At 60.8% G+C, this 27612-nt stretch overlaps 1 protein-coding gene across 7 annotated transcripts in view; it reads left to right on the top strand.

The window, feature by feature from the left end:
• SEPTIN9 (septin 9) overlaps positions 1 to 27612 on the top strand; it is a 144273-nt gene that overhangs the window by 95933 nt on the left and 20728 nt on the right. The window contains exon 1 of one of the 7 annotated variants that reach the window (XM_059378419.1): positions 16275 to 16364. The exons of 4 other annotated variants lie outside the window; for them this stretch is intronic. The gene's annotated coding sequence lies outside the window, so the exon portion shown is untranslated. Of the gene's footprint in view, positions 1 to 16274; positions 16365 to 16630; positions 16737 to 17152; positions 17234 to 27612 lie in introns of those variants that run through there. 2 more of the 7 variants (XM_059378418.1, XM_059378421.1) reach the window with 2 other exon arrangements.

Raw genomic sequence — 27612 nt, 5'->3', positions numbered from 1 at the left:
CTGGACCTGCTCCTGCCCGTGGAGGCGAGGGGACCCCGGGCCTGGCTGACAGCTCTTTGGAACATTCCACCCGCTTGGCCAGTCGAGCCAGCATGTCCTCATAGGGGCTGGTGAGAAGCTGTGAAGCATCTGTTTTCCTGGTTGAAAACAACCCTTATCTTTTGTGATTTAAAAATTATGCCAACTCATGGCAGAGAAAATTAAATCTGAAAACTCAAGAGAATATGCTCACTGATAGTTGCATCTCTTCCAAGCTGTCTTTTTTTTTTTTTTTTTTTTAATTTTATTTATTTGACAGAGATCACAAGTAGGCAGAGAGAGAGAGGAGGAAGCAGGCTCCCAGCCGAGCAGAGAGTCCGATGCGGGGCTCGATCCCAGGACCCTGAGATCATGACCCGAGCGGAAGGCAGAGGCTCAACCCACTGTGCCCCCCAGGCGCCCCCTAAGCTGTCTTTCTAAACATATGCTTAATACAAATGAGTTAAAAAAAAAAACCCAAAAAACACAAAAATGGGATCGGACACTTCTTTCTGCCACACGTAAGTGTGCTCCCTCCTGGGGGGGTTTTCCTCCTCCTGCCTGCATCTGGCCTTGTAAAGACTGGGCCCACTTGTTCTAGGACAGTGTGCAAAGTCAGAGGACCATCTTGGGGCCACGGGGACTTGGAAACAGGCTGGGGAGCTTTCAGTAGAGGGGGGTGGCAGACCAGGGCTGAGCCCCCCTGGATGCTTCCTCTTTTTATTCTGTGGGATTTTCTGTGAGAGGTGTGGTCAGGAGTGTAGGCACAATGCTGGGCGGGGACGACCTTCTGGAAGCATGACCTCGGCAGCATGGCCAAAGTACTTTGTTCCCATCTGTGAAATGGGCTTATGGAAACCAACACTCCAGAGATCTCCGTGAGAGAAGGTTTTGTCCATCCGCACAGAGGGCTTCGAGGAGCCCTGCCATTGTGATCTGTGACGTCCACTGTCCATTGTCCACTGTCAGGCTGTCTTTCATTCATTCACCTTTGGAGGTGCCAGGCGTGGAGCTGAGGACTAGGGGTAGATCCTGGGGTTTCCGGGGAGAGCACGAGGGTCTCAGGGACGGCCCCAGCTGCCCCACCACTCCCTCCTCAGCCGGTCCCCACGAGGCCAGCAGGGAACGGGGCCGGCTCCTACCTACCCCTTCTCGCTGTGTGACCTGGGACAGGTGGCTGAGCTCCTCTGTGCCCCATTTCCTAACCTGTTGAAGGAGGAGAGCCACAGGAGGGTTCCAGTCGGGTTGCTGTGAGGACCCGAGGGGCTTGCGTGTGGAGCTCTGGGAACCGTGCTGCCATTCGTAAGCTCTCAGTCTTCCCTCTTCTCGTAGTTGCGGTCCTGGGAATGTTCTGGATCTCTGGACGCTGACGACTGTAGATGAAATGCTTTCTCTGGGAGCCGTCGAGGAGGGACTGTAGGAACATCGACTGACTGGGAGCCTGTCCCCAGAGCTCAGTCCCCGTTCTGCAGGGGGAGGCAGCCTGCCCTGGAGTCCTGGCTCTGAGAGGGGGCAGTGGGGTGGGGTGGGGAAGGCTGTGTGTCTGATGGCCCTTTGCCAGGGACCTGGTTCTCCCAAGTTTAGACCCTCCCTGCTCTGACGCCGAGGGTCCTCCCTCCCTCCCCTCATGGGCCCACTGCGTTCTCAGCTGCTCCCACAGTGCTTTTGGGGCCGTGAGGCAGAAACCCCAAACCACATGGCCCGAAAATGTACTTTAGCGCAAAGTGGGAAGCCCAGAAACCGGGCAGCTCTGGGATACTCCAGAGGGTGCCCCATCAGCCGTCCTTGTCCTCTGGTGTGACTGTGCTGTCAGCTGTCAGCCCCATGGTCACAGATGCCCCAGCGTTCAGAGGCAGGAGGGCCCCCTCCTGTGAGCCCTGCCCCCCACCCCTGCTAGCAGCTGGGGCCCGGCTTCAAAGCCCCTCTGTGTGCTCCCTCGTGCCCCCCTCATCCCAGGGTTTGTCTCCCAGCCCCTGACCTCCAGCTGAGACGCCGTGGCTCCTGTCCCTGTAGCAGGAGGGGTTTCAGGGCTGAACAGAGAGGAAGGTGCATCCCTGAACTAAATGAGGGTTGGCTGGGAAAGGGAGGTTGAACTGAGAGATCCTCCTTCAGCAGAGGGAGCAGGGAGGAGGCCCCTGACTCTTGCTGGTGTCCGCGTAGACGCGGGGCACCTCGGGGCCATTCCTTCCTGATGGGGCGACCCGGGTCATCCGTGTGAGGCAGGACCCGGTTTTGCCCGCCCAGGGGGACCTTGCTGTGGTCCCCCTTCCCCCCAGCCCCACCCCCCACCCTCCATCCGTGCTGGAAAAACAGCAGTTGTGGCCCTAGGCACTGACCGGGCTTTCTTGGGGCTGCAGAGGGCTGGCTGAGCTGGCCCTCCAAGCCGGATCCAGCTGTCCTGGGGACAGGCTATAGATACAAACGTGGGGGGCGGGGGGGAATCTGCGGCGGGGGGGGGGGGGGGGGGGGGGGGGGGGGGGGGTCAGGGAGGCCTGGCTGCTCCTCCCTGCAGGTTTGGCTGGGAGTGCACCCTGCTCTTTCCTGGTCCCCCCCTGCCCCCCATGGTTGGTTTCCTTTCCTGCCCCTCCCCCCGGCTCTCCCTCCGCTCTGCTCCGCGTCTGGTACTAATTAAGTCCTTCCGCCTGCAGCTCAGTGGAGGAGAGCAGAGCTTGTGTGGGGCCTCCCCCGACCCTGGGTCTTCCCCGCAACACCCCCCCCCCCCCCCCCCCCCGACCCTGGGTTCCCCCCGCCACATCCCCCTCCCGCCCCCCAGCCTGCTGGCCTTCAGAAACCAGACATTTTGCCTGTGCGTGTAGGTTTTGGTGCCGTAGAACACCGAATTGATGCTGTTCCGTGTGTCTGAGTTTCTCCCTTTTCTGCTGGGGGAAGGCCCCTCAGCTTGGGGTTCCCAGGCCAGGTCCCCAGCCTCTCTGGGCAGCTTCTCTTCGCTTCCCTAGAACAAGGCCACACAGTGGGGGGGGGGGGGGGGCGGGGGCGGGGGCCCTGCCCCCCCCCCCCCCGGGGGGGGGGGGGGGGGGGGGGGGGGGGGGGGGGGGGTAGCCCCCAGGGAAGGCCGGAAGCCCTGCCAAGCCCCTGGTTTCTGGAAGATAATTCCTGGACTCCCCACCCTGGCCTGGAGGGGTCCGTGTTCTCTCTTCCACTTGAGGCTAAGGCTTGTTGGGAGGAGGGAGGAAGGAACGAACACGATTTTGAAGATGAGGTCATTGTTCACCTTTTGAGGGTTGTGGCCTACCGGGAACAAGGGCTGGGCTCTAGCATCTCAGCTGCTGTCAGAGGGGAGAGAAGGCAGGCGGGTGGGTAGCACCTTCTGTGGACCGCGGCCTCGAGCTGCCAAGGCTGCACAGGGCCCCCAAAGACTGGCACAGTGGTCTTGGTGTCCCTTCGTGGTGACTTGGGCTTCCTGGGGACTCTGCATGGCCATAGGACGCTTTACCTGGTGTATCTCCTTTCATCTCATCTACTGCACTGGGAAGTCAATTCTGTGATTCTCATTTCACAGAGGAGGAAGTCAAGGCACAGAGAGGTTATGTAACCTGCCCAAGGCCACACAGCTAGTGAGGGCGACAGAGAGAAGGTTTGAATTCAGGAAGCCTGACTCCAGAGCCCCTGTCCCTACCCTCCTTGGACCTCTGACCTTGCGGAGAACCCAAGGCCAAAAGAGATGCAGTGACTTGGCCAGGGTCACCCAGCAGGTTCGTGGCAGAGCTGGAATCCTGTCTCCCAGGCCAGCGAACAGGCCTGTCTGCAGGTGGAACAGCCCATCCTTGGAGTGGGACTGGAGGGTGCAGGGGTCCCTGGTCAGTGTGGCCTGGTCTCCCACATGTCGTTCCAGAAAGACATCAGTGCACGATGGGGTGTCTGAGGGGTGCAGACAGCCTTTGGGCTGATGACCACAGTCAGTCACGGTCGGCTCCTTTGGGTACGGCTTCCCTTGGCCGCGTACCTGTCCTGCCTTCAGTCTGAGGCTTGCCTCCAGCACAGGTGTGGGAATCTGCACACGTTGGCATCAGAGCCCTGCCTTCATGTCCTCGGTGAGGCAGGAACCTCTTGGGGCCCTCCGTGTCCTGCGGAATCCGCACACGGCTTCCCCAGGGCAGGGCTGAGAGCCTGGAGGGAGGCCTGGCCGCAGGAAAGCCAGCACTGTACGGGCCGATGGTGTGTATTCTTGGCTTTGACTGTGTATGTTTTTATGTACGAGGTGCGGGCACTGGCTGGTCGGCCTCTGCTGTCCACCTCCGGTTCCCAGCGTGGTGGGAGGGGGTGGGGCCGCAGGAAGTTGGCGGGCAGGAAAGGGTTAATGATGAATCCCAGGGCTGGGGCTCCTGCTCCAGCTTTTCCCAGGGAAAGGGCAGGACCGGAGGCCTCTTCAGAGGAAGGGGTGGGTGGGGGAGGCAGTGAGAACGAGCTCTTCCGCACAGGCACAGGCACCCCGGCCCCTGACTTCTGCTGGCCAGCTGTTCGGAGTCAGCCCGGAAGGTGGAGGGAGCAGAGGATGGAATGAGTGTGGGATTCATTACTGGGGTTTGGCAATGTGAGGGCCTCACTTTCTCCCTGGAGGGCGGAGCGGGGACGGGGGCGGGGAGGCCCTGGGCTGGAGCCATGGGGAGTTGGGGTGGGGGCTGTTGGGCCAGAGCCCCTGCCCATCCCCCCATGGCTGAGCTGGGGGGCTGCCGCTTCCCTGGCCCTGGGCGCCCCTTGCCCTGAGAACCCGGGGCTGGGGTCACGTGCCTCTGTTCCCCTGGCTTCTGCTGGAGGGAAAGGCCCGGCCTCCCTGGCCCCTGCCACCTACGGCCTCCTGTTTTGCTGCCTCGGCGGCCTCTCTCGCAGAGGCTGGGGTGGGTGTGGGCAGAAGCCACTTCCGGGCCGCCGCCTTGGCCCGGGAAGCCGCTGAAGTCGGCTGATGCCCCTGCAGGGTGGGCGGACACCAGGGAGAAGGCCAGGGTGCCGCGGCGTGGGATGGCACGTCGAGAATGTCCCCAGCCAAGTGTTCCTTAGGCCGGGGTTGCCGCTGGGCTCCAGAACGGCGTCTGCGGGAGTGTCCCACTCCCTCAGTGTAGGGAGGAGGAAGGGAGAGGCCCAGAGAGGCGGAACCTTGTCAGATGACAAATATGTGTTGGAGGTCACAGAGTTTGTGACGGTTTGTTACAGCAGCAACAGGAAGCTGATACAGTCAGGAAGTGGTAATCTTCTTCTGGAAAGATTCCGGGCGAATTCTCTATGTGTCCCGAGCCCCGGAAGACGCTGGGCTCCCCCAGCCTCTCCCTGCTCCGGAGTGGGCGGGACGGCTCCGCCAGGCCGGGCCGGAGGGGATCCAGTGGAGCAGTGGGTTCCCCTTTCCAGGTGAAGGCAGGGGTGTGAGCTGGCTTGCCTGCCTCATTCTTGTGGCCTTTTTTTAACCCCCTGAACGTTCTGTAGCTGAAAAGGACTCTGGGGCTCATCTGCCTGGTGTGCATGTGAGGAAAGGGAGACCCCAGGGCAGCTCAGTGCCAGGGTCAGGGGCACGCAGGGAGTTCAAACCAGGCTTTCCGCTCGCCGCCTCCAGCACTGTCCTCCGTGGTTAGCGGACGTCAGGGAGCAGACTTGGTGGGCCTGGGGGAGCTGGAAGAGCCGCCCCTGCTGCCTCTGCTCCCTTCCCCACAGCCCTGCCTGAGCCACCGGCCTCCGCCTTACAGTGCCGGGAGCCCATGCCTTGGCTGAGGCTGGGGAAGGGCCAGGTGCCCTGCATGGGCGAGGGGGGCCTCCCCTGTACACCGCCGCTGCCCTTCACCTCCTGCAGGTGCCTCCAGACTGCCCGGGGCTCCCGGAGACCTCGGTGACCGGCCTTGCCACGCTCGCCTTTCCCCATCGGCACCCTGAGGCCAGCAGCTTGAAAGAGTCAAACTCTTTCTGGCCACAACACCATCCCTTTCTGAGCAGAGTGGAGACCCGCTGAGCAAGTCCCTATGATCATCCAATCCTGGGACCCGGAAGAAACAGCTGGGAGTGACACTTTAGCACAGTGGGGACCTCCGGCCTCATCACTTGCCCCTCGGCCTCTCTTGACATCTGTGTGCAGGTGTCCCTGCCGGGGACACCTGCCTTCTCCTCTCATGAGGCTTGGGCTGCTTTTAGGATCCATTGGGAACAACCTGGGTGAACCGTTCTCAGGTGTTGCCAGACCCTTCGCTGGGCTTCGCCATCCTCCCTGATGGAGATCTGAGCCACCAAGGTCCGTGCACCCAGGACAGAGCCTGGGCTCCGGGCACTGTGGCGACACGCACCGCACGAGGAGACGAAGGAAGACTGCGTCCAGTACCCCGTTTCCGACTATCGTGGTCCGTGTTCACAGCCTGTTACATTTTTGATGTACTTTTTAAAAACTTTATTTTGAAATTGTCTTAGACTCTAGGCTCACAGGACGTTGCAAAAGTCATAGAAAGGAGGTCCCGTGCTCTTTACCCAGTGTCTTCCCTCGTGACGTGTCATTATCAAAGCCAGGAAATGACGGGGGTCCAGTGTGAACTCAGTGTGAGCTAGTGTGAACTCAGCTGCAGACCTTCAGCTTTCACCAGCTTCATGGGCACTTCGTTGTTTTGACCTGTGGTTCCACGAACTTCTACCACGTGTGTGGATTCGTGTGCTCTCCGTCACAGTCGGGGAACAGAAATGTTCTGTTCCCCAAAGAATGGTGCCTGGTTTTGCGCTTACCCAAGGGCACTAGACGGCATGCTTTCATTATTTCTTTTTAATGTATTTTATTTTGCCTTCTTTCACTGACTATTGTGTATTCATCCTTTTTTCTTGTCTTTTTTAAATGTACCTTTAAAAGAGAAATTCCCCCAAGAGATTCTGCGGGCGCCCCGTTAGGGTTGGAAAGCACAGATGCTCCGGCCTCTCTGCACCGGCAGTTTCTGCTTATTCCTGTTTATATCTCCAGCTCACAGCCCCGTGCATCTTGACCACAGATGCTCACTCCGGGCTGTTCCCGGCCCCACGCCCGCGCCCGTGCCGGGAAGAGGTGGGCGGTCCGTGGTGCTGGAGCACCTGCTGGTGCTGGTCTGTGCACGTTCTGTCTGCCTCTTTCTCAGGTTCCAGGGATGGGAGGACCCTTTCCCCTTTCTGTGGCTGGGAAGACCCCTGCCAGGAGCTTGAGAAATTGGCCCAGAGTCTCTCAGCTGCTCAGTTGGGGGGGGGGGGGGGGTTGAATACAAAGGGAGGGGTGCCTGAGACCACAGGCTCCTCTGAGGGAGGGATCACTGGCCCCCCCAGCCCCCCTGCAAGGGGAGGGTCTAGCACTACGGGGTGCTGGGGCTTGTGGCGTGAGCCCGGGAGGGTCAGCGTCCTCTCTCTGAATAAACAGCCGGAGGTGATGTGTGGGCTGCTTCACAGCCTCGAATTTCCTGAGCTCCTGCTTCTGGGGGGAGAGAGGAAAGAGCAGGGCTGGCTCGTGCCCAGTTCAGACAGGCTTCTCCGTGGCTGCGAATGGTGGTTTCACCTGTGCCCCTGTCGGTGCTAAAGGGGTGGGGGGCTTCAGGGCCCCCCCCCGAACAGTGGGTCCGGGCTGACGGAAGCCTCATGTCAGCCTGAGCAGCCGGCAGACCTCAGGCCCAAGACCAAGGCCTCTGCCCTGAAGGAAAAAACAAGGTTTCCTTTGGCTGGGATGCTTTCTGCCAGGTCACGAAAACGGGCCGGGAGTGGGGGGCTCCCCCTCTCCCGGCAAGGCGCTTCATGTGGTTTCCAAAGCCCTTTGAGGCTGTAAACTCATTATCATCCTGCCCAGAACCCCATAAGGGAGGGCAGGAAATTCGAGCAGGCACCTTGCAAGCAGGTGATGAGCAAATGGGTTTGTTGCCTCTGTTTACAGGTTAGTAAACTGAGGCTCAGGGACATTATCAGGCCTTGAGCCAGTCAGTCACAGAGAAGCTCACGCCTTGTTATTCCCCGGGGTCCTCCAAAGAGTTCTTTAGCTTTTAATAAACCATCAAGGACCATGAACACCCGTGTGCCTCCGCCCGGCCCGAGCGGCCGCAGGAACCAGCCGTGTTTCCTGCCACCTGACACGCCCGCATCCTTCCCACGTGGGCCTTAGAATGTCCGCATGTAGCTTGCTGCGTTCCTCTCAGTTGTGCACCGTGGTGTGGTCTTGTGCACGTTGGACAACTGGGGGTATGAAGTATTAGCATCCTTGCGCGGCTTTTTGTGTTTGGAAATGTGAGGTCATTGCCCCCCCCCGCCCCCCGGGCCTGTAGTTTTGGGTGTATATTCACTGCCGGAGGGTCGCGGGCGGGTGGCCCCGAACCACGATCCGCTGTGCTCTCCTCCACGGACACGCGTCATTTTCAGTTTTTGCCTTTAAACATGCTGCTGCTGTGACACGTGTTCTCTGGTAACTTTGTGTTCTCTGGTAACTTTGGAATTTGGGTTTAAAACTGTTATTCCAAGATCTCGGGCAAGCCGTCCAACCTGTGGGGCTTGTGATCTCTGCCCCACCCCATCTTTGTCCAGGAGTCTGGAACCGATCTGATGTCTGGCCTGGAACCAGAGCAGAGGGCTGGCAGGCTGAGAAGTCTAAACCAGTGTTTCCCAAACTATGTTCTGTCTGGGACCACGAATCAGTATTAAAGGTGCAAAGTGGTTCCATGGCCCGACAAGTTTAGGAAATAAAGAGTTTAAACTTAAAAAAAAAAAAAAACCAGAAAACCCAAAACTCTACAGAATATAGTTTTTAGTGTGCTAATAAATACTTGTGAACATTAAAAGAGGGGAGCAATTAATGGATATATTTGTGGAAACCTTTTCGGACGGAAGCATCCTGCAGAACAAATTTTCTTGCTTTAACAGACTTTGAGAAACGGGTCTGAATTGTTGGCTGTGGGTGGGGAAACATGGATTTGTAGTGAAGAGAGGGGTTGCTTTTGTTTTTGTTTTGTGAGTGCTGGTAAGGAAAAACTTTCTCTCTATCCTCTTAGGTTCAGTACCAGAGGTCTGCAAATTAAACTGCAGGAGCCCCCCCCCCCCCCGGGGCAATTAAATATCAAGAGCCACAGTATGGAAAGAAAAGACAGCTTTAATCACATAGGTATGGGAGTTTACAGAAAAAATGTGATGCAAAGGGGCAGTTAGAATGAAGCTTATATGCTATCACCAGAGGGGTAAGAACACTTACTGGAAAACAAATCACGTTTTGGAAAGATAAGTGGCCCTTAGGAGAATAGATGGGAAGTAGATAGTTCTGTGAATGTCTATTTAGGTCTGGTGTGAAGACTTTCCCGTCTTCTGTGATGAAGTCTGTGTTGCCTGGTTGCTGAGAGCAGGGGATTGGTGACAGCCAAGTCCTTCTGGGAAGTTCTGCTTTTAGACTGTTAAGAGATTTCAGGAGCTCAAATGGCTCCTCAGAATCACTATGCCACAGTGATGTCCCCTGGACCCCTCCCAAGGTTCTCCTTTTTGTCTTGTTCTTTTCCAAGTCCCAGCCGGACAGCGGGCAGCGTGGAAAAGCTTAATGGAAATCAAAGAGCCTTGTCCATTGGGTGGCCTTCTCTGGACAGTGGAAGGAGCTGCTGACCCCCCAGCTTCCCCCTCATCCTGTGCGTGCCGCTTGTACATTTGGCTCAGAATGCTCTCGGCAGAGACCCCGGGATCTCACCAGATTCCAGACATGTGTCTGCACCTGTCAGACCCACATGGTGCCTTTTTTTTTTTTTAATTTTTTAAGATTTTACTTATTTATTTGAGAGAGAGAATGAACGCACAGGCCAGGGAAGGGGGGCAGAGGGGGCGGGACTGGATCCCAGGACCCTGAGCCAAAGGCAGATGGAGTGACCAGGCTCCGCACACGGTGCTTTTCAACCCAGAATGCTCGGTGGAGTCCCCTGAGAAGTTTTCAGAAAATACCAACCCTGGATTAGTGGACTCAATGGCTGGGGTGAGACCCCGCCTCTGTATTTTTTGGAAGTTCCTCTTTAGAGTAGTGATGTGTTGCTAGGATGGAGAACCTGTTTCCAGAGGTCAAACAGCCAGGGTCTCAGAGCCTTGCGCAACCCTGATCCCCCACCCCGCCCCCGCCCACCCCACCCCCGCCCCCAATCCCACTGTCTCAGCTGCTGAGCTTTGGTTTCCGTCCTTGTTTCGGGGAGGGCGGGCGTGGAGGCCGCTGCACATATCACCAACCTGGAGCGCCCCCACCCGGCAGCCCGCCCTCCTGGCACCCGGAGAGAGCCCGCTGGGGGTCTCTTGGTCTTTGAAACTGGCGCAGGGTTTGGGTTCCGGTTGTTCCGTGGCCAGGCATCTAGAATTCTGGCTGGCTGTCACCGGGGCGGCCCCGGGGCTCGTGGGTTCCCGAGGGAGGGTGGGCGAGGTTGGAAGTGGGCCTGGGGCTTCCCGGATCCGCCCCAGTGGCCCTCATGCCCGCAGGCGGAGCAGAGCTGGCTGCCGAGAGTTGAGATATCATCACATAATTTCCAAGACACCCTGTTGACATGTTAGCTCTTCAAGGGGAGAAATAAATGTGTATTAAGGTGCCCTGGAGGGGAAGAGGCAACCTGACAGCGGAGGTGGGAGGCGCAGGCTTCTTAGAAAGGAGGAAATGGGGCCTTCCTGCCACGGAGCTCCACAAACACGCCTCTGCTACCTAGGAGACCAGGAGGGGTGAGTAAGTCCCTCTGGCAAGTGCTCCAGATCAGGTGGTCGAGTCTGAGGGAGGGCATCTGGAGGGCTTCCTAGAGGCGGTGATTTTTAACAGGGGTGGGGTTTTTAGGAGGGGTTTGGGAGACTGCAGGGCCTGTGCTGTGAGAGGTGGTTGAGCTGGGAACACCGTCTTTGGCTGAGTCTGGGGATGGAGAAGAGACCCCTCTGTGCTGTGGAAAAGCCCTGCCTTGGGGGACAAGGGGAGGATAGCGCCCTGAGCAGTGCCTTTCCAGAAGGAGGGGCCGTTCATCTGTGCCAGCCTGGTGGAGCTGGATGTTGGTGCTGAGCATTTTCTCAGGAGGCTGGTTTAAATAGTGAGATGGGCGGGCGCCAGACGGCAGAGGTTAAGATGCGAGCAGGTGTTGGGAAGATGGGACCGCAGTGCAGACAAACTGTCAAGAGGTGGGGAGAAGGCCAGCAGCTGGAGGAGATCGTAGCTGGGCCCAAGGGAGGGGCCTGGTTTTTGAGATCGGAGGCAGCCTGACTGTCCGTCCTCGGTCGCGTTGCAAAGGAACCGGAAGAGAGATGTCAACCAGATATGACCGAACCGCCAGCCTGCTAAGCATTGCTCTGTGGCGAGAGAGACTTTGCAGGCCCCGGACCCCCAGGCCTGCCTGAGACCTCGCTCTGGGCCCCTTGGGAGCCCACCCTAGGACAGCAAGAGCGTGTGTGGGCTCCCTGCCCCCTGGGGGTGTGTGGCTGCATCTGCTGGCTGCCCACCCCAGGGGCCCCACGCTGCTGACCCGCCACCCAGCCCTTCCCTGGCCCCTGTGTGCAGGGCAGCCCAGCAACCGCCTGCAGAGCCAAGGGAAGGGTGTTTATTCCTTGGCCTTTGATGGCCCGTATCTGTGCATCCCATGGGGGTTCATCCAGGGCGGGTTGGAAAAGAGGTCGTGGGAGGGCTGGGTGTCGTGTTTACAACCCCGCTTTGGGCTCGGCAGGAGAAAGCAGGGGCGGGGGTGCGCTGGGGCATGCGTGCTTGTGTGCGGGGAAGGGAGGCTGCCACGTGACCACTTCCTTTCCTGTCCGCTGCCCTGCACCCGAGGGGGTGGTCTCGGGCATCATCACGTGGGTGTCCCTGCACGGCGGGGTGGGTGGCACCCCCAGACTGTGCTTTCCTCCCAGGTGGCCCCTTTGGAGGTGGGAGCCTGCCCTAACTGTCCCCCTTCCCCTTTCAGAGTAGAACCCTGTTGCAGGCCACCTGTCCTGTGCTGCCGCCTCTCCCTGATGACTGTTCTGGCGGGGGGTCCCCAGGGAGGGCGGCGGGTGCTGCTCACTCTGGGCCCCCGGCAGGCATCCTTGTCAGGGACACCGTGGCACCCCTTCCCCTCCCCCGCCCCACATGGCAGCCTGTTGTCCAGCAAGGGGGCCAGAATGTCCTGAAAGTGACAGCCTTGGAAAACCCGAGCTAGACCCCCCTCCAAAGGGCTGGGAGGGATCCTGTTCGTGCTTCTGAACTGCCTTGGCCAGGAGCAGGTTTCCTCCAGCTCTAAGTATTTGTTTCCTCGATTGAAGGTGGAAGTTCCTACCTTACTCTGGCTCAAGTCAGGACTACAGGGCTGTGTGAGGGTCCTGGGGCCACTGTGACAGAGTACCACAAATTACCGTGGCCTTAGGCAACAGGAAAACCTACTGTCCTGCAGTTCCAGAGGCCCTGGTCTGGGATCAGGTCACTGGGCTACAGACGGCGTGCCGTGGGCAGGCCCCAGGAGGGTATGTCCTCATACCCGTGGGCCTTGGCTCGTGGCCACGGCACCCAGTCCCTGCCCCCATCGTCACGTGGTCACCTTCCCCGTAGTCTTCAACTGTCCCACAGGACACCCAGGATAGTCTCTGCGTCTCGAGTCCCTCCTGCCACGTCAGGGGACCTCTCCAGGCTCCAGGCAGGGGACACTGTGCCCCAGCGCCCCTGCTTTGTCTCGGGGCCCTTGTGGTCTCCAGGTACAAAATAAAACGATAAAGTGCCCTGCGGAGAGGAAAGGACTCATTAGACTTTTTCCTTTAAGTATAGTTTTCATGGTCTGTTTTTATGGCGCCCAGAACAAGAAATTCACCATCAGTAACACTTAGCACATTCACAGGGTTGGGCAGCATCACCATGATCTAGTTCCAGAACATTCCCATCCCCTCAAAAGGAAACCCCATGTCCATTAAGCGGTCCATTCCCATCCCCCACCCATCCTGGCGGCCCCCAGTCTGCTCTTTATAGACTTTTTTTTCTGATCTGCGTGCCTGTGTGTGACTTTGCAGCTGGTAAACAGAGGCAGGACGAGTTGGTTACTGGAAGGACGAAGGTGCACGGAAGTCAGAGTGTGGAATGCCCCGGCTCGGAAGGGGAGAGGCCTGCGGGAGCTCCGCTGGCCCACGCTCTCCGTTCTTGGGGTCTCTGCCTGCGCTTCCCCCTACGCTGCCCTGTCTCCCTTTGCAGTTGGCCCCAGACAACTTCTCTCCCTGAAGTCTGCATGACCTCGGGCTTCTGGAGCCTCCACCAGAAAAGCTGCTGGGTCCGGGCTGCAGGGGGGTACGCTCAAACGGTCCAGCTCATCACTTGCTTGAGACAGGTGCGAGGCTGGGCGGTGGTCTTCCTTTGAAGCAGGAGTTCACCCTGGCCTGAGCACCTGTGAGCCAGATGAGACAAAGAACCCCAGAAACCGGTGGTGGTCTCACTGACGCTTAGCACAAATACAGCAGAGTAACTTCTTTGGAGAAGTTGTATTCTTTGTGGTAGTAGAATCTGGGAGACACATCCCCAGTATGTCCCCGGCAGGGGGGCGGTGTGAGGTAGGGATCAGCGGTCCTCGAGATCCAGTAGAGGCTACTGTGGCTCCCATCAAGCTGTATCCCTTAGCACCCCCAAACGTGGCTGCGCATGCACCATGGAGATCAAGGTGTAGCGCTCAGATAACGGGTCTCAGTGAGCTGCCCCCCAAGGACCTGGAGCCCTGGGTTGATTGAGAAACTCCAATGACTGCCGGCACAGTAGCCGCAGCAGCCGCTGACCGCGTGAAGTGTGCCTTGACTGGTGGTGCCCAGCTGGCTGCGTCGGGACAGCGTGCAACCCTGGATCACAGGGTTGTGAGTCTGAGCCCCACATGCGGTGTAGAAATAGCATAAATAAATAAACCCTGAAAAGAAGAAAAAAAGAAATGTGCCCGGTCCAAACCAGGGGGCTGCTGGGAGTGCACGAGGCACACTGAATTTCTGAGGCTCAGTACAGAAAGGAAGAAGAGTGTAAAATGTCTAAAAAGTTTTGGGACCCCAGGTGGCTCTGTTGTGAAGTGTCTGCTTTCGGCTCAGGTCATGATCCCGGGGTCGTGGGATCGAGCTCCCTGCTGCACACACAGCCTGCTTTTCCCTCCCTCAGCCCCTCCCCCTGCTTGTGCGCGCGCTCTCTCTCAAATGAACAGATTCTTTTTAAAAAATTTAAAAATAAAAAAATAGAAAGGGTTTAAGTGACCTGTTGAGTTGATACTGTTTGGGCTGTATTAAGTAAAATACATTAAGTGTCGCCTGTTTCTTCTTACGTTTTTAAACGTGGCTACTGCCAGTGACAGATGTGCTGTGCTTATGGGGCCTCGCTTTCTGTTTCTGCTGGGGATTCAGTGGGCGGCTGTGTGGGCTCCAGGCCATTCTGGTAGATGCTGTGTGTGGGCCGGCCCCAGGGGCAGAGCTAATTCATCAGAAAAGCACCCCCCACCCCTGGGCTGAGCGTCTTGTGAGGCCCAGGGGTTCCCTCTCCTGCGCTCTGGAGACCCCCATCCCATGGGCGATGCACCCAGGAACACGTGGGAAGCCCCCAGGCCACGTCCCGGGCCAGCAGTCTGTAGGGATGAGGGAGAGAGGAAGAGGAAGGGCAGGCAGTGGCCTTGGAGAGCTGGCAGGTTGCCCATGTGGTGCCCAGGAAAGGGGGTGGTGGGTCCTGGGGGACAAGTCTAGGTGAGAGGTTCCAAGGGGAACGCTGGGAAGCAGGGGCCCCGCTCACAGGACAGGCGGAGCCGGGAGGTGGCATCTCCATGGTTCCGCGTCAGCCTTGACGCCGGGTGGGACAGGAGTCGCTCCTGCTGTCATTTGGAGCTGTCCTTCAAGGCCCAGTGGCAAGGGCCCAGCAGGCGGGGCAGGGGGTGGTTGGAGGGGCTGGGCCCTCCCTCTTCCCTGTCCTCGGAAACCACCTTGTTGGAGGAAAGAGAAGCCTAGGTTCCGAGTGGCCAGTCTTCCCAGCTTGAACGTCGCGTCCTGCTTTAGTTCCTGTAAGGTGATCGTGTCCATTTCACAGGTGGGGAAGGTCAGGTCCCACAGGGTTGGGTAATGAGCCAGAGCTGATGTGAGTGAGGGGGACCTTGAGCCTGGTGTGTCTCCAAGGCCCTCAGCTCAGGGCCGCACCGCCCTCCCTAGCACTGAGATGGGAGCAAGGACTCTGGACACGGGGTCCCTCCCCTGGAAGCGGCCTGTGTTTGGCCCCCGGCCCAGAGACCCAGGGCAGCAGCTCTGCACTCTGAGGGGAGGGGAAGGGAGTGGGAGGCCAGCCTCCCTGAGGCCATTATGGCAAACCTGGAGACTCGGGAGGCCTTGGGGAGGAAATTGGCCATCTGGAGTGGGAGCGGCCAGGCTGGACTGCCAGTGGCTGCTGCTACGGAGATCTGGCTTCTGAGAACTGGAGGGAGGAGCCGCTGGACATGATCAGCCTGCCAGTGTGGCCAGTGGGCCGGGTGCTTGGAAGGTGGGGTGGGGCTCACCCACCAGCCATGGGGGCGAGTGTGGACGACGGGGAAGGAGAGAATGCCTCGGGGGGAGGGGCCGGGCTCGAGTTGTTCCTCCCGCGGGTGGCCACCTGCTCAGGTGTCACTCAGGACTCCTTTGCACTTGAACTTCTCGCCCTCTGCCCCTGCAACTTCCCAACACCAGCAAGAGCTTTCCCCTAGTGGGGAGTAGGTCTGGGGCTGGCTGCCTTGGCCCCCCCTGAGCCTGGGAGTGACTCAGTCAGGGTCAGAGGTCGTGGCATAGGATGGGTCTGGCAGATCCCAGCGCCCAGGCCCCACCCCAAACAGGGTGGCTCCCAAGCTCCTCCTTCTGGGGACCACCTAGCCCATCCCTAGGGTCTGTAGGGGGGTGACTCACTGCCTGGGCCCTTAGGCTGTAGAAGCTGCAGCCCAGCTCCCCGAAACCGAGTCCTTAGGCTCCAGGAAGAAGACAGAGCTTGGGGTAAGCTGGGCTGGCCCCACCTTTCCCTCCCGAGCCCCGGCCCGTGGTCCCCTTGTGCTGCTTCTCCCGTGGGGGTGATTCTGTCACCGTGGCCTTGGGCAGTAGGTGGCACACAGGGCCCGCTGTGCTCTGGCCCCCATGCCCAGACCCTGGAACAGCCCCAGCTTTGGTTTTTGACAGCTTTCCTGGGGAGGTCTGCAGCCCTGGGGGGAGGCCTGCCCGATAGCCTGCTGTGCCATCTGAGCTGGATGGGGTTGGGACCCATCAGGGGCTCACCTGGCAGAAAGGGTGCTGGGCGGGGCAGCAGGGAGAGGGGGCACCCCCGGGCCGTGTCCGATTCCTGGCACTGCCCTGCACGCCCGTCCTATCTTACCTGGGCAGGAGGACAGTCGGAGGAGAGGGACTGGAGGCTTCTCGGGCCCACAAACTTCTTGGCCAGGGCAGCTGGACTGGGTGTCCAGGTGAGTGCCTCCTGCCCTCTCTCCTTCCCAGACCCCATGGCCCTTTCCTTTTGGGGATGACTCAAGCCCTCTGGGGGGCTCAGCTCCTTGGCGTTTCTCAGGCACGGAATGCACCCCGCACGGCCCGGTTGGCTTCAGGCCTGCAGCCAGGCGCCCCTGGCCTCCTCCGGGGGTGGGGGGGGCCCTCTTCTCCCTCGCCCTGCCTCCGAGCCTCGGTTCTCAGGCGGTCCCTCCTACCTCTACGGCGCTCTGGGAGGCTCCTTGTTCCGCGGCCACAAAGCCCCTTTGATCCTCTGCTCGGCTCGGAGCCATGTGACCCGGTGGGCGGGCCGCGCTCTCAGGCGGCCAGCGCAGCCCGTCGCCGCGGCTGGGGTGAGTTCTCCGCTCCCTTTGTTCCTTGCAGCCTCGCACCGGTGGCTGGGGGCCTCAGGTGGTGCGGCCGCCCCAGGGCTCCCCGAGGGCAGGGCAACGGGGGCCCAGAGCGGCGCCTCCCCGGGCCCCCTGCCTGCGGCCGGCGGACCGCCCCGGGTCCCCGGGAGAGGGGTGGTGGGAGCTCGGTCTCCACGCGGGGCCCAGATTTTCGGCCGCGGAGCAGAAGAAAGGGGCTTTGTGCGGCCACAGCTATCTCTTTGTAAATATTTGGCCAGCTTGGCTGAGTGGTTAGGTCCTCCTCCGGCAGGGAGTTTCTTGGAGCCCGTTTCCCGTTCGCAGGGGGCTTCCCTGACTTCTAGGAGGCCCCGGGCTGGAGAGGGGGGGCTCGGGTTGGCCGCCGCCTCCTAAAACTGTTCCGCACCAATTGTCAGCCGTTGGGGCCGAGGCTGGGCGGGAGACTGGCTTCGGCAGATGCTGGAAACACGGGATCCGACGTGGTATTGTGGGTCGGGGAGTCGGCGGCGGCTTGTCTGGGTTCCGGGCGCTGTGGGGGGTGCGGCTTGCTCCCCGAGCGGGTGGGGGCTGGGACGGGTGCACCGCGCTGGAGGGGGAGTGGGGCGGTCCGCCACCCCTTGTCAAGGAGCAGGGGTGAGGAAGCAGCCCCACGGGGACCCGGGGACCTGCCATCCGAAGAGCCTTCCAGCCGAGACGCTGGGGAATGCCCCAGACTCAGATCCCAGGCCGGCCCAGCGCGTCCGGAGGGCCCCAGTGCTGGGAGGGCCGAGGTGCTCTGGGGCCACGCCATCTGTTGCTGAAACGTCGTTCTCCGCCTCTGGCTCCCTCTGCCTCCAGGCACTCCATCCTAGTCCCTCCGCTTCCTCTCTGCTGGGGAGTCTTCCCAGCTTTTGTCAGAGGTTTGGGGAGCATCTCTGCTCACCAAAGAGCAGTTTGAAATTCCTTTCCTGGAGAAAAATGTGCCGCCCAGCCAGTGTGTTTCTGGCTGTAGAGACAGCGCCCCGATCGGAATTTGGTTTGGATCCCTCATGGAAAATCCTGTTAGGGGACGAGGGAGAAAGAGCCCCCATGTGCTCACGATCCTTTCTATTCCCTTATAACCCCTTATAAGTGCGTGCGGAGTCCCCACTTCATTCACTGTGGGTGTTTACATAAATGTCAGTCCTCTTGGGCCTCTCCCCGCAACCCAGGGGGCCCCTTTTCAGGAAATAGGAAGAAGATTGAGTTTGTTTAACCATTTGGGGCCTGAGAGCCGGCGTCTGCCTGAGACCTCAGACGCCTGAGACCTCGTGCCTAGGGTAGGATTCTTGCTTCCCTCCTTTGGATCTCCTTTGGGCTAAGGTGTGACTGCGGAAGGAGACCTCTTCCGAGGCCGACCCCCTCCCAGGCGTCCCCATGCCCACCCCCCACCCCATCATTTCTGTGTTGTGGCACCTGCGACACCATCGTGTCTACCGGTTTGTGTGTTTATTTCCTCCAGACGGCACCTTGTGGGACGACGGTTGGCTGCTCTGTGGGGAGGGGCCTGCTCTGTGTGGGGCCCTGGGCGCTCCAGGACCGAGGAGTCAGCACCCTTCTGGATGGGAAGGGGACATCCACAAGGCGACACCCAGCCAGGCCAAAGACAGCTCTGGTTGGGGCCAGTTGGGCCATCCCCTGTGCACCTGGCCCAGCTTGTCCTCCCCAAGTCTGGAGGACAGGGCTTACCCTGGGCTTTCTCCCCAGAAGCCCTGTACCCGCTTGGGTGACCACCCCTCCCCACCTCCCTGGCCACGTACTGTCCCCACTTCCTGTTCCGCCACTGCCTGAGCTGCCCTTGTCATTGTCAGATAGGACAGCAGCATTCCCTGGGGGTGTTCAGAGAAGGGGAAGACCCCATCCTTATGAGAGCCGCCGGCAGCTCGAGCCGGGCCCAGCTTCCTGTGTTGTCAAAGAGCTCAGTGCCTTTTTCGGAAGCTGTTGGTTCACTGGGGAGCTTCCGTTATCCCAGGCCCGCTGCCCACCGGGATCTCGGGTGGCTTTTCCTTACGGCCCGAGGGTTCTGGGCGCCCTCCTCCTCTGCTTGGCTGAGAGCACAGGAAGAAGGACTGTATTTCAGGGCTGGTGATGTGGGGAGAGCCCCGCGCCCCGCAGCCAGGCTCTGGGGAAATGCTTCTAGCACAGATCACAGCCCTCGGCGAAGACGCCATCCGCAGGCTTCTGCCTCCAGCGGCAAGCTTTGATTTCTCTGTTGAGCGCCAGCCTGGTTCCTTGGACAGGTCGGGGCCTGTTCTCAGGAGCTCGGTGGAGCCTTAGGAGGCCTGCCCAGAACCGCTGCGAGGGTGGTGGGCTGTGCAGCCGGCTCTGCGGGCGAGCGGGGAGGCCCAGGGCTAGTCACAGGCCCGCCAGCCCACCCCCTCCCAGCCGGCTCATCTGGACCCTTTTTCAGGGTTGGCGGAGGGACGGGGCGGTTGGGGGTGCATATCTTGCTTGCGGTGGCCTGTCCCTGGACCGTGGGTGCAGGAGTGGGGTTTACATGCTACCCTCATCTCCTTCTCTGTTACCACCTCTGGGAAGTGTGGGGCCACTAGGCCTGTGGGGGCAGAAGAGCAGCCCTGCCAGGCCCAGAGGTTCTGAGTTCTGATTCTGACTTTGTGGAGGGGCCTGAGCTGCCGCTGGGCCTCCGGGCGGAGCAGAGTTCATGCTCAGCTGGCGGGAGCTGGTTTCGGGGAGGAGGGCCTGGGCCTCGGTTTGGGGCAGCAGCACGGTGCAGAGGGTGTGCAAGGTGAAGGCCAGCCTGTCCGCTCCCTCCCTCGTCCTGGCTGTTCCAACCTCAGCCGAATTTTCAATGTTTTGATTTGGGTTCGGTAGCTGGATCATGGCAAGGGCACCCTGACATTTCTTGTCCCTCTCCTGAACCTGGGGACGGGGGACAGCTCCTGAGAGGCTGGCTCCTGACCACCCATGGCTGCACCTGGAGCCCCAGCTCTGGGTCAGGGTGAGTCACCAACACTGACCCGCACTTGGCCTTGGGCAGGGAGGCTCCGCTGGTTCCCCTGTGGTGCTCCTTGCTGGGCTCTGTCGCACCTGGCTTAGGCCCTCCCCTTCCCGGACCTGTGTCCCCAGAGGCCTGCCAGCCCCGGCCCTGCCCTGCGAGTGCCAGGCACGGAGTGGCCGGTCATCAGGATAGTGTCCTTGCTGGTGTCCCCAGTGGAATGTGCGCAGACCTCCCCCGACCCCGCAGGCCCGGTTCTAGGTGCCTGTCACCAGGCCTCTGGCAGCAGATAAGATTTTCCTAGCTCAGAGCAGGAGGTGAATTCACCCTCCCTCGTGGAGGAAGGATCCAGCCACATCAGGTCGGGAGGTTGGTGTCCGGTCTAGGGTCTCTTAGACCGTGGGCCTGTGGAGAGAGGGCGCTTCCTTGGTCTCGGCCTCCAGGTCTTGCTTAGTTCACGATGCTCAGTTCACGAACGCACTCCTGTCAGCGCGGGGGGGACCGCAGCGGTTCATCTGTCCACCCGGGACTCCGCGGTTTCCATGCAGCGAGCTCCGGGGGCCTCACACGAGCAGCGGCGAGTCCTGCTGTCCTTATGTGAGCTCTTCTTGGAGCGTTTTTTTAGGCCCCAAATGCATTCTCCCCAGGGCCGGGCACTGGGCCAGATGACCCTGGCACCGCTCCGCGCCCTGGTTCCGGGGAAGTAGGGGACCAGAGAAGGGATCCATGTCGTGTCCCTGTCACTGGCTGTCCGTGGTGGGCTCCAAAGACTAAAGACGGTGACAGTGGCTCCACGGAGTCTGAGGGAGAACGGCTGCTGGTTGTGGGTGGGGGGCCGCGGGTGGGCAGCGTGGCGCGGAGAGCCGTGGAGGGAGGCGGCACATCCGTGGCAGGGCCACGCGCCTTCCAGGAATTCTCTCCCTCTTGGCCTCACTCTCCTGCGCAGGTGGGCTGGGGGCTGGCCTAGCCCTGTGGACCCAGGCCACGGGGTGGAGGGAGGCTGGGAGGCCGCGGTCGGTTTGCAGACCCCACGCTCTGCTGATCGGGGGCTGGTACCCGTCGCTCCGGGACTTGGCAGTCCGTCTGCTGGGGCCGGTCCCTGTGGCCGGTGCCGTCCTGCTGATCACAGACGGTCACCTCTGGGCCTGGTCCCCGGGGCCCTCGGTCTTCATCTTAGGGAGTTTACTTAAGTAACGAGAACGCCAGGTTCCCTACCTGGAAACTGAGGCGAAACAATAAAGTCATCCTGGAAGCATTTTTAGGTGGGTAAGAGTTTCTTTCCTTAGGTAGGGTTGCTTAGTAGGAATAAGTTTATTTATTACAGAAGAAAGGAACTTCAAGATGACCCCAGGGACCCCCTTACCCCAAGGCCGGTGTGGCCTTTGTGGATGCTGATGCCCCCTCCCAGCCCTCCTGCAGCCTCTGCTCCCTGGAACTCTCTGGAGCCCATCGGGCTGGCCGAGGCGCTGCTTCCTGCGGGTCAGGACTGTGCATCTGAACAGTGCCCAGCACGGACTGTGTGAGCGCCTCCCCGTCGGTCTTCCTGCACGCCAGGGATGTTAGAGCTCAGGGCACAAACCCGTCCTCCCCCCCCTTGCAGGCGGACGCCAGGGCCCAGGCCCGAGAAGCTGGTCACTGGGCCCCTTGGGTTCAGTAGCTTGGCCCACTGAGGCCAAATTGGAGGCAGTGGAGCTGGGACTCCTTCCCATGTGTCCCCTACTCAGGTTTAGTGTGAGCCCCTCTTAGCCCCCTCCACCCCGAGGGCCCCAGCAGGCTGAGGACCCTTGGAGGCTGGATCCAAGAGAGCACAGCCCCCTGCGTGAGGCCTGCCGTCCCTCGATGTGGTGACTCTAGGTGGAAGGCAGGGAACAGCGCGGAGTCTGGTTGGGTCCAGCGGGCCTTGTGTCCCAGCCGAGGGGAGGGTCGGACGGGATGGGGTGGCCGGATTTGGTGGACACTGGGGCTAACTGGGTGTCCACCTCTGCTAACTTGGCGTCGGCCGGCTCCCAAGGACTAGGGGGTACTCTGTTTCCCAAGGCTCCCCACTGCACCCCTCTTCTTGCCCTGCTCATGCGCTGGGACGGCCTGGCTGCTCGCGCCCCAAATTCCAGGAGGAGATGGATGTTCAGGGAGGTGGTTTCCCTCGCGGGGCCAGTGACCTGCATCACCCCCTGTGCACCTCTGGAGGACGCTGTGGCCTTACACACGTGGCTCGCCGCCTCTGAGCCGCGCTCCAGCATCCAGAAGGCATCATAACAGCCACCGCCTCACGGGGTTGGCGTGAGGGTGAACGGACATAAATCAGAGAACGTGTGACCCTGGCCACGGAGATGTACGTTAGCCTGTGACAGCCACTGTCATGAGTTCTAACAACGTGGCCGCCCTGGGACCAGCAGGGTAGGGAGACACACAAGTCGGGCCTTCCAGAAGCTTCCAGTCCAGTTAGGTTGGTGGTATGTACACTCCAAGATGAGATGCCCTGGGACCCTCGGGCGTCCCCAGGAAGGCAGCTCGTTGGCAGTGGGGACTCAGCAAAGCCTTCAGGGCCCGGAAGTGTTGTACCGGTCGTCCTGGGCTCCCTGGACACAGAGGAGAGCAGCTGAGAATCGGGGCAGCCAGAGAAACGGGACAGGAGGGCAGAGGAGGGGCGCGGGGGGTGTGGGGCCAGTCCCCTGTGCTGTTCTCAGGCCGCCCGGCTCCGTGCACGCCCTCCACACCGCACCTCTCCGCAGATGCCTGCTTCCTGCTTTATGCTCGCCTGGCACAGGTTCCTCAGCTGACCTGTGCCGTCCTTCCAGAGGTCTTGGCTGCATCCCCAGCCTCCCCCAGGGCTCACGGTGGAACCGGCGTGCCTGGTCCGTCTCCCTGGGTCCTTGCGTGTGGGCCAGCAGCCACCTCTGTCTCTGTCACTTCCTGCTGTGCCTTGGACGCTGCTCAGCAGGAACGTGCAGAGAGACTTCCCGGCCTGAGACCCAGGCCTGGTCCTCCGGAGCCTCATGCCGCCAGCTCCTGGGTTGCAGCTGGAGCCCGGGGAGGATGAGCCAGCGGCCTCTCTCCGTACCTTGCTTTCTGCCTCTGGCTCAAGAGCAGAAACTTGCATCTGCTGCTCATTCACGGGGCTGTGGGGGAGACTGAGTCAGGGCTGGGAGGCGGGTTCTCTGTGGGTCCCAGGGTTTGCTGGGTGGGTTGGGGGTAGAAGAAGCCCTTCCGTGGGGGCTGGTCTGGACTGCCTCCTCCCCACGGGGCTCTCTAAGGACAGCTGGGGAGTAAAGAGCTAGTTAACACCACGGGGCTTCGGGAGACTCAGTACTAAAGTTATAATTAAACCTTGAGCCACCACAGGCCCCTCTCCTTCGGGGGCCTGGGCCGCCCCATAAAAGTGGGGCTTCAGTGAATTCTCTCTCTGACTTGTTTTTATGGCGTCTCCCTCCCAGCAGAGTCCCTAGGGCTTGGGATCTGGAGGGAGTGGCCGAGAGCCTCTCACACATCTGGGGTGGATGCTGCGGAGATGGCTCCGGAAGTCCGGGGGCCCCAGCAGCTGCGGGCTCCCGCAGTCACTTCCTCTGCCCGACCCGGCAGGCGAGACTGAGCACCTGCCCGATGTGTGTGTGTCGGGCAGAGGGTGGGGGGCGGTGCCAGGTCCGGCTGCTCCCGCACACAGCTGGTTCTGGTACCGGTGTCCCCACAGCCGGGATGCTGAGTGGGCTCTCCCTTGTCCTTCCTGCCCAGAGACCTGGGATGAGCCGAGTGTACCCTTTGTGGTCCCTTTGTGGCCCCCGGTTGCTGCACGTTTACTGCTGCCATCCTGCCCTTCCTGGTGAGGCTTAGGGCCTCCTTTGGTATTAAAGGGACCTGCTCCTAGTTCACTGTGGCTGACAGGTTCAAGGCTGGGACACCGAGATGAAAGGCGAGTCCTCATGAGCACTGCTGGTGAGAGGAGCACACAGCGGGAGGTCCCGGAGGAGCCCGCCAGCGTCCCACTCCCAGGGCTGCAGACTCAGAGTGGTGCTGGGAGCCGCCCATGGACGTGGACACAGCCCCCGCGCTCGTGTACTAGGGATCCCTCACGGGGCCCCCGTTACGTTGTTAATAGCTTTGTTGAGATGGCATCCGTACACCATGAAGGTCACTCTCCCAGAGCGTGCCGTTCAGCGGTGTTTCATGCATTTGCAACGTCCTACGGTTATCGCCACTGATTCCAGAACATTCTCATCATCTCCGAAGAGACTCTGTATCCATCTGTAGCCAGGCTCTCCGCAGGCCCGGGCAGCACGGAACTGCGTCGGTCTGTGTAAATTCTCCTGTTCTGCGTATTCTGCAGGACTGGAATCCAACGCATCTGGCTTTTCACGGGGTGTGGTGTCTTCAAGGTTTGCACTGTGGCAGGTGCCAAAGCTTCGTTCCTTTTCGTGACTGAACAGTACTCCACACGACGGCCACGCCGTGCTCCGTTTACCTGTTCATCTGTGGGTGGGCGTCAGGGGTGCCCTGCATTCTGTCATGACTCACGCCGCCGTGAACACAGGTGCCCAGGTCTTGGTGTGCATGTGTTTTCGTTTCTCTTGGGGACCTGCCCGTCCCGTGGTAGGTGGTGGGGGCGCACTGGGCCTCCTGCCCCCAGTCCCTGCGTGTTTCTTGCACTTTCCCCCGTGACATGTTGAATCTACGTCTGGACAATTTTCCAGAGGTGCAGGGCCAGCCTCGTGGGATATGGTGGCTGGGCCTGGGGATGGGTTTGGGGATCGGTTTGGGGGTCCGCGTGGGGGCACAGAAGAGCCATTCGGGTCTGTAGCCAAGTGCTGCCGCTGGCTTCTGGTTCTCTTCACCCGTGGGGAAACGGAAGAAGGTCTGCGGGTCCTCCCGCTGGGGCGATGGGGAAGCTGCAGTGGAGCCCCTGAGCGGGAGGAAGTGGGTGGAGGGAGCGGCTGGGCTGCGCAGACCCCCTCCATCGTAGGAAGCTGGGGGAGTGGACGGAATGGATGGGGTGTGGGAGCGGCCTCTTCCTGGAAGATCAGGCTCCCCCTGACCTCACCAGCCGTGGCCCCAGGCAGACGCTTCCTTCCAGGGAGGGTGGAGGTGCGGGGGACTCGGGGACCCCGGGAGGGGGCGCAGGCAGCCGGAGCATCTGCCCCCGCGCCACACACAGAAAAGTTAGGCTCAAACAAACACGTGTCCTTTGTCATGTGAAACCACAGGAGCGCAAAACGCAAAGTCCGTTTGCCCTGTGCCCGGTGCGCCTGCTCCCCCCGCAGCCCACAGCCCGAGCTGAGAGCCCCGGAAGGGCCTGGCGGGGCTGGGAAGCCAGGAGGGGGCGGCGAGGCCCTGGGCCGGCTTCCCTCCTCCTCAGGACCCGCAGCTGGAGGGGCCTCCACCTCTCGCCAGTTCGCAGGCAGAAATTACCATATGAATGTGGCTCCTTCCCGGATCCTGGAGCTGAGGGACCTGGGAGGGCACAGGCTCCCACCCCCAGGCCTCCTTGTTCTGTGCTGGCGGCCGACCTAGCGGAGGAGGCTGACTTTGACTCGTTTCCGATCCCTCGGCAGGTACCCCCGGGGCACAGAGGGTGCGGGGTGAGCGGGACACCCCACCGACAGCACGCTTCAGGCTGGGCTTTCTTCCGTCCTGACTTGTGTAAGGACAGGTTTCCGTGGTGTTGGTTCTGTTGGTCTCATTTCAAGAGTCACCGCTAGTTACCGCAGTAAACGCGGGCTCCAGGGAGAAACCGGCGGCCGGGTGGAGGGGCGGGATAGCAAGTTTGAGCGCCTTTAGACTGAAGTGCCCTTGCACAGCCAAGCCCTGGGGTCCCTGCTGCTCTGGTGGCCCAGCAGCCTCTTGTGTCTGAGCCCCGGGCTCTGTCCGTTGTTCAGCCACTCTTAAGTTTGGGCTGGAGGTGTGTCACATAGAACAGCTGGATGGCAGATTCAGGGACAGCAGGAAAAGTCCCCCTGGAGTTCTGCAACTCACCGACAGATGCCAGCTCCCAGGGGGCGTGTCTTCAGGGTTGCCCAGTGACTGGTGGCCTGGTCCCCTGCACACAGGAGACCCACTTGACTCTGTGGCACCTGTCAGGCTGCCTGTAGCTGGGGAAGCCACTCAGGGTAGTGCCTCAGGGTGGTCCCAGGTGTTCTGCTCTGAGCCCCTGCCCATCTGCTGGGCCTGCCTGCCCCTGGCCCCGTCACAGGCCACCAAGTGTCTGCCTGGTTTCCTTCTCCGTGGGCGCCCTACCCCCATTTCCTGAGCGAAATTTCCTGACCAGGCAGGAGCCACCCCCGGAAGCACATCCATCCATCCATCCTTCCTCTTGGGGGTTTGGTGCCTCTAGAGGATGACATGGTTAACGTCCAGCTCACACGCTGCCGCACACTGAAAGCCGCCGGGGAGCCCGTGGGAAAGGATGCAGGCCAGCACCTCGGGGGCCAGGGCGGGAGAGGTGCCACCTGGATTGGCCAGGGAGCAGTGGCCGGCCCCCCACGATGTTCTGGGAAGAGAGGAAGGCTGGAGGAAGAGCAGTAGCTCCCCGCTCATTCATTCAGCACCCTAGGGGAAGGGGGGGTTCTCTGGGAGCAGGGGGCGGGGAGAACCGCTCTGAGGAGCCTTGTTTGCAGAGCTGATAGGAGCTCCGGAGACTGGCCACGCACCGAAGCTGGGGAGCTGAGCGGGGCCTGTACTTCGCGGACAGCGACTTAGAGCGTTGTCGGTGCCTCGCATGTTTCTGCCTCGGCAGTAATCTTTGATTCTTACAATGTTCTTGGGAGGCCAGTGTTACTGTTCCAGTGTACGCATAAGGAAATGGAGGCACAGAGAGGTTAGGTTACTTGCTCAGGGTCACACAGTAAGTGTGGTGAGGGCTACCAGTGAGTGGACAGAGATTGGCATTTAATGTCCAGAGGACAGGCAGTCTACGGGGGAGAGCATCCAGCCCGGGACCAGGACGGATTCTGCTGGTGGAGGAGGGGCTGGTGAGCAGCCTTAGCCCCAGCAGCTCAGACAGAGGAGACAAAGCAGCAGAGGCCGGCATGGAAGCCCAGAGAAGAGAGCACTTAGGGAAAGGAAAGGGGACTGGTCAGAGCTCATTCCCTACAACTTGGGGTGAGGAGGTACCCCAGGCACTTGGCTCTGCAGAGGCCCAGCGGCTGTGTCTGCTTAAAACGCCAGGTCCAGAGTGTACCCAGACTTTGTGCCACAGCGCAGGCAGGAAGATGGACCGGACCTGCTGCTTCCCCTCTGCTGTGTGACCCGGCACCTGGGCACAGGGGTGTCTGCACTCCGCCCACGGCCAGCATCCCACCCCCTGCTGGTGTGTCAGGGCAGATGGACATGTCTGTCCAGAGGGTGGGCAGCGGGCTTTTTCCTGGGAAGGGCCTGGCCTAAAGGGTCGGGTGTGTTTCCAGGACTCCTGGGATGGGCTGGCAGCCGGTCCCGCGCTCCGGCTGGAGAGCGTGTGACCGTAGGGGTGGGCCCTCCAGTATCACAGCGTCCTCCTTTGGTTTATTCACTGGGTGAGGGGCTCCTGTGGGCGAGCGGGGGCTGGAGGGGGCAGGGGTGGGGAGGCGTGGAGGGTCTGAGCAGCCCCGCGGGGTTGTAGGCTGAGGGCCGTGGAAGGGTCCTTGCTGATTCCTGGGCCCTGAGCACGCTGCGTGCAGAGCCCCCGTCCTCCTGAGCAGGAAGGACCCTGGGTGGGAGGGGGGATGCGTCCAGCCCCACCCCCCCACCGGCCCCCTGTCAGCCTGAAGCTGGAGCCGCAGAGGGATGGGTGCCCTGGTTCGAGACCCCGCCCCTGCTTTCCCCCACCCTTCCTGGACCCTCAGCCCCTGGGCCTGTGGTATGAGCGGTCCCTCCCCCTGCCTCAGGGGTCATCTGGCTGGGCTTCTCTTCCGGCCCAGGAAT

Source organism: Mustela nigripes, chromosome 16, assembly GCF_022355385.1.
Source record: "Mustela nigripes isolate SB6536 chromosome 16, MUSNIG.SB6536, whole genome shotgun sequence".
NCBI lineage: Eukaryota > Metazoa > Chordata > Mammalia > Carnivora > Mustelidae > Mustela > Mustela nigripes.
This window is presented reverse-complemented; position numbering and strand designations above follow the sequence as displayed.